We start from the raw sequence: 7,299 nt of genomic DNA, 5'->3' as shown, positions 1-7,299 counted from the left end.
CCTTCATGCCCAAAATCAACAACAGAAACTGAAATTTGAGGGAAATCAAACTTAAATCAGTTACAGTAATAAATAAAATTGAGTGTGATACGTGTTCTTTTCTTCTGTTTCATTTTTTCCCCACATTTTTTTAGTGGGTGTTTAGTTTATACATTTATAAGTACTATGTTTATTTATTAAAGCAATAATATATATTGATGCTGAAATACTTCTCAGAGTTAAGGAATCAGAAAAATAAGGAGAAAATAGTATACCTTGTAATCACCACCTAAATATATGTCTGTAGGAATTTCCTTTCCATCAATGCAGATATTTCCATCATCAATCAACTTGTTGATGTAGCTGAAGACATCTTTGCCTGATGATTTAAGAAGGTCATAGCTCTCATGCCCCTTGATTACTGCTACAGTGTGGTTTCCTGTGTAATATAGATTTATAGTTAACATGAAATGACAAAACTTGTAAATGTGGTATTTACTTGAATATTCAAATGTTTGATGACATACCACATACCTTTGGATGACATTATATCATCTGCATCCAATAACGAGTAGGAGAGGACTACAAAGTTTGTCATCCTTGTCATCTTGGCTCCATCCCCACTTAACTTGATATTCACTTTTTCTGGAATTGTGTTTTCATTTTAAGGGGAAACAAATGGAAGACTGTACTTAAATAATCAACGCCATCATTGTATCATCATCATCATCATTTCCACTATTACTTATGATGTTATAAATGCAAAAATATTGTCCTACTGAAATGTAAGCTTACCATTTCTGATTTTATTCTGTCTGTCAGGTCCTCCTAAATACTCAGCAGGGCACCATCTTCTGTCCCTGGTGTCCTTGTTATATGGCAGAGTTGATTTAGATTTTCCTTACACTGTTTGATGACATAACTTCGTGGCACATTCTCTCCCCCGGTGGTCATGGTGAGCTCATGATAGGCAGAATCACTAATGCAGAACTTATCCGTAAGAATAAAACACGTTTTACTTTCTCCTGTTCTTCGTCAGGCAAATCCTTGAATGATTTTGGGTTTTCTATAGAGCAATAATCAAGTTTATAAATTTCACCATTGTCATCCTTGAAGCATGCTGAGTCAAGGTTAAGACCCAGGGTTTTGGCAAACCAAAGGGACTTTTCAACAGATGTTTTAAGTTCTCGCAGCTTACGATGTTGCTGTCGCTCTTTAACTTCGGTTATTTTCCCCCCAGTAATCTCAAAACTCTGTTGTTCTTCAATTTTTTCAAGATACTGGTGAAGATGAGAATTTCGTTTTTTCAGATTTTCAAGGTCTGCATAGACAGTTTGCAACTTTCCCTGTGTCTCCCTCTCCTTCGCCACAGCTATTTTAAGTTCCGTGTATAGATTTTCACACCTGTTTAGAAGACTGATATTTTCTTTTTTAAGGGCTTCATTTTCTTTTTTCAACTCGTTCAAATCTCTCTCCAGCTCACTGATCTTCAACAGCTCTCCTTGTCTCACTTCAAATTCCCTCACCGTGTTGCATAGTTTTGTTTAAGCCTCTCCAGACTTCCCTTTCAATTTACTATGCGTTTCTGAGCAAAGCCGTCTTATCCGTCCTTCGAGTCTGCAGCAATCTTCTTTTACCTGGACTCTCCATTGTTCCGCTAAAATTGCATTAAGTATCTGAATGTAGCTGACTTTAAGTGAGGTCGCGTTCTTCAAATCCTACCAACCTTTCAAAGACTTGCAGCTAAGACTAATTTTTATATATTCTAAGCTGTTTATACTTCCGAGGCCCTTTAGTTTCTCGACATCCAACTTATTAAGAACATCCGACATTGCAAAGCCCTTTCAAATCATTAGCGATAAGATCGCAAACGGCACACTTTTCTTATTTTGCCGGGAAGTGATGAATGAAATCGTAAAACGCAACACGTCTTGTTTGATTTTGCCGCGAAATGTCTACCGGAAATAAAATATTCAGAGCTTTAGCTGCTGGCCAAATGAACTGCTTTGCAGCTATCCCAGAACGAACTGCAGGACCGGAGAGCTGATTTTCTCCTGCAAATTTTGATACCAAACATGCTCACCTTCCTGAATTTTTGGGCCTAAAAAAATCGTTTAGGATTCACATCGTTCTCACAGCGGAAGGAGTCATGTAAGATTAAGGATTGACGCGGAGCTGAGCCACTTTTTAGAGTTTTTGATGGAAAAAAAGAAAGGTGGAACTTATCGCTTTGGGCTTGATATTTCGGCCTACACATGGGGAATGATTCTACTATGTGGATCCGGTCTGGCAAATCAAGTACAACACACTGATTGATTGATTGATTGATTGCTGGCTGTTTTTTTGGATTTTTTAAGGAAACATGAGGGATCAAGCGCAGTTCAACATCGTTTTTAATGGATACTCGAAACGAAAGGTGTAACATAAACATTGCAACCAGATTTTCTTGCCAATGACACCACACTGTTTCGCATAATGCAATGCCGGTCTGGCAAATGAGCTGTCCTTATTATATTTGTTTCTAGTTGCGAGATTTCAATCCTTTCCATACAATTCCTTTGAAAAATTTAACGCCATTTTGTAAGTTGTTTTTCTCTTAACCGCTGGCGTATCGTAGGCGCGTGACCGCATTTGTTGGCGATGAAGAAGGAAAATGAAAATATGGTGACCAACTCCAGTAGTAATCGACTGGTTATTGTATACACAGTATGGGAGCAATGTAACGGGAACTATTTGAAGACTTAACCTACTCAAGAAATATGATATAATATTAGTGATAGTAGCTCGTCCATTAATGCATCCCCTTCCACTTAATTCCTCATTTCTTCCCCCAAAAGACAGATAATGATAATTCGCACTATTGCACAGAAATGAAATGAAATGAAGCCACTCCAGGACTATCGAGTGAAACGTTTAATGAGGATGAACACTTTCTCAAGCAATTGTCTTTGAGTTTCAATGCAAAAACATATTCGGCAAGGCCACGTTGCTTTAAAGCGCCAGGTGGTTTACAGTGAATGCGTGTTAAACCACGATCATTAAGCAATATTAAGATTGGTGTCTATGACATCATTTCACTCAGTTGAGACGGCAATTACTGTAACTGGAAAAATACGCATTAAAAGCCATCTGGTAGCACACGAAGGGTACAAGTATCAAAGAGAAGAGTCGATCAGTCAGTCAGTCATTATTCCTCGAAAGTTAGACTGAACACAGCCGCTTTTAGTCAAAAGATGCGACACGGAAAAGCTATGTTCTTTTTCAAATACGTAAGTTACCTTCTCCTCAGAGACTTGCCCGTATTCCAAATTGTAGGTTACTGAAATCGTCGTGATAGGACTTTGCCTGGATCGAAGCATAGATCCAGTTAGAATGAGACAGAGCGTGTGGAGGTGCAAACTCACATGCAGTACATTGATCAAGTATTGATCAATTACACGTAGAAGAGCTCCTGATTTTCGTTAGATGTATTCTTAATTTTGCGCTTGACACACTGACATCTAGATCAATTTTATAGGTAGAGAGAGTGGTTTAAAGCAGTTCCGAACAATCCCACATTGTCCACACCAATCATAGGAAACCCCCAATTCGACCTCGTGCTTGCTAACATGCTTGCACCAGTTGTTCCACAATCCAAACTAGCCGGCTATCACAATATTTCCCCTTCCTTTACCGCTGACTGATTGGTTCAGCCTTTCAGCAAACCGCAGGAGGTCCGTTTTGGAATTTGGAATCCAAATGCTATCGGGATGAACTCTCAGGTTCTTGAACTAACTGAAGGGAAAAAGACTGCCTCATTAATCAAATCGGGAATTTATCAGGCCTTTCTTTTTTGGAATTTGTTTATTTTTTAGTGGTGTGGTCTAGCATATGCATTAGAATAACTTTACAGAGAAAATGCGCCGTATAACTGTTGTAACATCATAATTACTTTCTTATTCCAAATTTTAGGTGACAATTTATGTTCTTTGTACTCACTTTTCTTTGGCAAAAGAAGGAGAAAAGTACACAGAATCATCGCTGTCAGGTTTAGCGGATGACGTGCATTTGCAAGCTGTCAGTGATCAACCAGCAGAGAAACGCAAAGAAACATCACCCAAATCAGCGTTTCATGTTCTGAAAGATCAGTACGCCACAAGAAAATTTAGGGAGTGTTCAATCAGTTGGGTATCTGACAAATTCAAAACGATGGTGCAGAGAAGTCGGAATGGATGCGTTGAAAGAAAAGAATGGAAACCTTATGGTTGTGATGGCTCGGGTGTGCTAGTTCACATAAGTCGTGATACAAGCTTGGTTCATTGTCAGTCAGCTATTCCATGCCATGGAAAATGTGTTCCTATTAAGACACGTTCCCCGTCATGTAATCGCAGCGTTGTAACAGGTTGTAGATGCGATACATGCCAGCCAAAGAACGATTCACGTGTATAATACACGAAATAACGGATGTTATGATATGGAGGAGAGTGTTTTACTGGGAACTAAAGCACTCGTAGATTCCATACGCCACTACATCCGGGACCCGAGTGGCGTATTTTCCGTATGTCACCTTTGTGAGTGTCGTATCGTTCAATGACGTCACGATTCCCGCCTTTTTTTCCCGCCTTTTTTATAAAACCCAGCCGTATTTGTAAAACTTGACTACTTTGAAACACAATAAAATCGGAATTTATCAATATTTAGTCTCCATATAATAAAAAGAACATTACACGTTGGCTCGAAGATATGAATTTTATGTTCTCGTGGGAAGAACAATATCTCACGAGTGAGCGAAGCAAACGAGTGAGATATTGTTCTTGCCACGAGAACATAAAATTCATATCTTCTCGCCACCGTGTAATACCCTCTATATATAAACGTTAAGGCAGTTTATTAAGAGAAAAGTACTTCGTCAAGGCGACATTTGAAACTTTGATCTGGCCGTTCGGGTAATAGAGTTGAGGCTAGCGTGTTTTCTAAGAACCTCCACCCCCTCCCCCTACCCCTCATTAACCCAACCCGCCAATGCCACTTAAATAACGAGTCACGTTACTTGAATTGGGTGTTTACATCTATCCAAGATGGCGTCTACGTGCATATGCTGTGTGCACCATGTTCGTTGTTGCTGCTGTGCTTATGCAGATGCAGAGCTGAGACCCATACTTAACAAAATATGGTAACCCATCGATGCGAGAAATTTTGGTTTTAAAGGCATGACGTCATCAACCGTCCGTACTTCCGTCCACCCCTCCATGTATGCCAATCTGACCAGTATCATGCTAGTTTACAGCATACATCTTTTGATCAATTGACACCTGTCAAAACGAGGTATCCGCTGACCAGTATCACGTGACCAGATTCAGAAGTGAGTGCCTGCAAATACCACAGAAACTCGAAACAGTTTTGAGCTGCTGCGAAATAATGTAGAATCAAAAGTGAGAAATGTTGCCAATCAAAAAGCAAATAGCGGCGACAATGGCCAACAGCGTCTTCCTCACAGCGTAGAACGCGCAAAACTATGCAAAATGTTTCAACTGAATCAGTGTCAAATGATCATGATCAACCACAGCCCAACTGTCGGAAGAAGGTTATCATAGCAGAGAACTCTACACGTAAATATTTTCAAAGCCACAAAATGTAGAGGAACTTGCAAGTCAAAATAGCCACAATCCCGGGATGCACAACGCAAGACATGAAGGATCATATCAAGCCACTTTTACGTAGGAACTAACAGTTTAAGTTCCACTAACTCTCCTCGTGAATGTGCCGAAGAAGTCGTTGATCTAGCAAAATTAGTTACTTCGGAATCCCCAGCCATGATCACAATATCCATTCTCATCAGTAGATCTGACGATAAAGTTCTTAAGCACTTTTGTCATCAGATGTCCTGGGGCTTTATTGATCATTCAAACATTTAAGAAACTATCCACCTCAATCGGAGTAGCCTTCACTTAAACAATGGTGGAACCTCGCGTCTCGCTCAGAATTGTATTAACTATTTGCATGTAGATTAGGATAGTGTCGTCTAGGAATCAGATTCGGCTGATGCCTTCAAGTGTGACGAACGCGGTAAGTCCAATCTTTCTAGCATCTTTGGTCGAAGGTTAGTCTTTGCGTCCCTTAATATAAATAGTTTGCTGTCCCACATTGACGAGCTTTTTTTTAATGTCCTCTTCTAAAGTTGATGGTAGGGTAATCAACGAGTCTAAATTAGACTCTACAGTGCATAATAACGAAGTCTATTTACCTGGCTTTGAACTGGTCAGAAAAGATCGCAAAACGAACTTTCGAATGCGTGATGATTTAAAGAACGATGAGTTGGAGTCAGTAAGCCGCGGGGTACACCAATTCTGGTCGGGACTTGGTATCGACCCCCAAGCTCTCCACCTGATCTTTTTGGTGAGTTCGAAAAAATTATTGCCAAAATTGGCGCCGAAAATAAGGAGTTTATATACTTGGTGATGTCAACTGCAATTTGTTGCCTGAAGCAAATGCTCACATTTCTTCCTTTCTGGCAAATCTTTTTGATATATATGGTCTTAGCCAGTTAATCAGGGAACCAACACATGTCAGTTCAGTTTCTAATACCATAATCGATTTATGCATAACAAATTCTCCAGAGAAGGTTACAAAATTGGGTGTCATTCACCTTGGTATTATTGATCATGTTCCTGTCTTCTTGACACGCAAGGCCCACTACGACCGTAATGGTCCTAGCATGATTGAGACACGGCAATTTAAGCAATTCGACTGAAACCAATTTTTTAAGTGATCTCAACCAAATGCCATAAGCCAATGTCGATGCGCATTCTGACCCAAACGACACGTGGCGTGAATGGAAAGACATTTTTCTCAGCTGTGTTGATAAACACGCACCACTAAAATCGAAGGGTCCGTAATAAACAATGCCCATGGATTACTGGTGATCTACTTTGTAAAACCAGAAGAAGAGATTTCCTTAAAAAGAAGGCAATCTCTTTCAATTATTCAGTCGCATGGGATCAGTATAAGCGTGCTAGAAACCAGGCAAATAACACAATTAAGCACGCAAAGAAACTCTATGTTTCTGACAACCTGGAGGCTAATAAAGGTAATTTGCGCAAAACATGAAACCTAATTAACGAGCTAACCTCTAGTCACAGCGACAAGACGTCCAACATCTTGGAGATCAAAGCTGACAATAAAATCGTTAGTAATCCGGTTGATATAGCAGAAACTATTAATGAACACTTTACAAATATTGCGCAAGTACTAGCAGAAGATATTCCTTGTGTAGATGTAAATCCTGAAGTTTATCTGGAAACCACTGATAAATCGTTCTCTCTGCAAACTCCGAGCATCGAT

Source organism: Montipora foliosa, chromosome 6 (genome assembly GCF_036669935.1).
Source record: "Montipora foliosa isolate CH-2021 chromosome 6, ASM3666993v2, whole genome shotgun sequence".
NCBI lineage: Eukaryota > Metazoa > Cnidaria > Anthozoa > Scleractinia > Acroporidae > Montipora > Montipora foliosa.
Note: the sequence above shows the minus strand (reverse complement) of the source record.